This window comes from Arachis hypogaea, chromosome 2, assembly GCF_003086295.3.
Source record: "Arachis hypogaea cultivar Tifrunner chromosome 2, arahy.Tifrunner.gnm2.J5K5, whole genome shotgun sequence".
Classification (NCBI taxonomy): domain Eukaryota; kingdom Viridiplantae; phylum Streptophyta; class Magnoliopsida; order Fabales; family Fabaceae; genus Arachis; species Arachis hypogaea.
The window spans coordinates 39,873,400-39,875,584 of NC_092037.1; the positions used below are offsets into that span (position 1 = coordinate 39,873,400).

Here is a 2,185-nt window from a genome sequence, read left to right on the forward strand (position 1 = left end):
AGCTTGTACCTCAAAGATCCCTAGCTTCTCCATTACAAAGAGAGGCATGAGGTTTATGCTTGACCCTAAGTCACACAGAGCCTTCTTAAAGGTCATGGTGCCTATGGTACAAGGTATTGAGAACTTCCCAGGGTTCTGTCTCTTTTGAGGTAATTTCTGCCTAGACAAGTCATCCAGTACTTTGGTGAGCAAAGGGGGTTCATCCTCCCAAGTCTCATTACCAAATAACTTGTCATTTAGCTTCATGATTGCTCCAAGGTACTTGGCAACTTGCTCTTCAGTGACATCTTCATCCTCTTCAGAGGAAGAATACTCATCAGAGCTCATGAATGGCAGAAGTAAATTCAATGGAATCTCTATGGTCTCATTATGAGCCTCAGATTCCCATGGTTCCTCATTAGGAAACTCATTGGAGGCCAGCGGACGTCCATTGAACTCTTCCTCAGTGGCGATCACTGCCTCTTCCTCTTCTCCAAATTCGGCCATGTTGATGGCCTTACACTCTCCTTTTGGATTCTCTTCTGTATTGCTTGGAAGAGTACTACGAGGGAGTTCAGTAACTTTCTTACTCAACTGACCCACTTGTGCCTCCAAGTTTCTAATGGAGGACCTAGTTTCAGTCATGAAACTTTGAGTGGTTTTGATTAGATCAGAGACCATGGTTGCTAAGTCAGAGTGGCTCTGCTTAGAATTCTCTGTCTGTTGCTGAGAAGATGATGGAAAAGGCTTGCCATCGCTAAACCTGTTTCTTCCACCATTATTGTTGTTGAAACCTTGTTGAGGTCTCTGTTGATCCTTCCATGAGAAATTTGGATGATTTTTCCATGAAGGATTATAGATGTTTCCATAGGGTTCTCCTATGTAATTCACCTCTTTCATTAATGGGTTCTCAGGATCATAAGCTTCTTCTTCAGATGAAGCATCCTTAGTACTGCCTGGTGCAGCTTGCATTCCAGACAGACTTTGAGAGATCATATTGACTTGCTGAGTCAATATTTTGTTCTGAACCAATATGGCATTCAGAGTATCAATCTCAAGAACTCCTTTCTTCTGATTCGTCCCATTGTTCACAGGATTCCTTTCAGAAGTGTATATGAATTGATTATTTGCAACCATTTCAATGAGTTCTTGAGCTTCTGTAGGCATCTTCTTCATATGAAGAGATCCTCCAGCAGAGCTGTCCAATGACATCTTGGACAATTTAGACAGACCATCATAGAAGATACCTATGATGCTCCATTCAGAAAGCATGTCAGAAGGACATTTTCTGATCAATTGTTTGTATCTTTCCCAAGCTTCATAGAGGGATTCACCTTCCTTCTGTCTGAAGGTTTGGACTTCCACTCTAAGCTTACTCAATTTTTGAGGTGGAAAAAATTTTGCCAAGAAGGCATTGACTAGCTTTTCCCAAGAGTTCAGCCTTTCTTTAGGTTGTGAGTCCAACCATATCCTAGCTCTGTCTCTTACAGCAAAAGGGAATAGCATAAGTCTGTAGACCTCAGGGTCAACCCAATTAGTCTTGACACTGTCACAGATTTGCAAAAACTCAGCTAAAAACTGATGAGGATCTTCCAATGGAAGTCCATGGAACTTGCGATTCTGTTGCATTAGAGAAACTAATTGAGGCTTAAGCTCAAAGTTGTTTGCTCCAATGGCAGGGATAGAGATGCTTCTCCCATAGAAGTCGGGAGTAGGTGCAGTAAAGTCACCCAGCACCTTCCTTGCATTGTTGGCATTGTTGTTATTTTTGGCTGCCATGTCTTCTTCTTGTTTGAAGATTTCTGTTAGGTCCTCTACAGAGAGTTGTGCCTTAGCTTCTCTTAGCTTTCACTTCAAGGTCCTTTTAGGTTCAGGGTCAGCCTCAACAAGAATGCTTTTGTCTTTGCTCCTGCTCATATGAAAGAGAAGAGAACAAGAAAATATGGAATCCTCTATGTCATAGTATAGAGATTCCTTGAGGTGTCAGAGGAAAAGAAAAATAGAAGAAAGAGGTAGAAGAATTCGAACTTATCAAGAAAGATAGAGTTTGAATTGTGCATTGAGGAGGAGTGTTAGTCCATAAATAGAAGGATGTGAGAAGAGGGGAAGAAGTTTTTCGAAAATAAATTAAAAGGATTTTAAAAACATTTTGAAAAATACTAATTGATTTTCGAAAACTAAGAGTGGAAAAGAAATCAAGTGATTT

The 2,185-nt window shown here is 40.6% G+C and overlaps 1 non-coding gene across 1 annotated transcript; it reads left to right on the top strand.

The window, feature by feature from the left end:
* Window positions 1-1,245: 1,245 nt before the first annotated feature.
* Window positions 1,246-1,353, top strand: LOC112766358 (small nucleolar RNA R71). Its single transcript, XR_003184279.1, has one exon. It is a non-coding gene; the product is annotated as a small nucleolar RNA R71 (small nucleolar RNA).
* The last annotated feature ends 832 nt before the right edge of the window (window positions 1,354-2,185 follow it).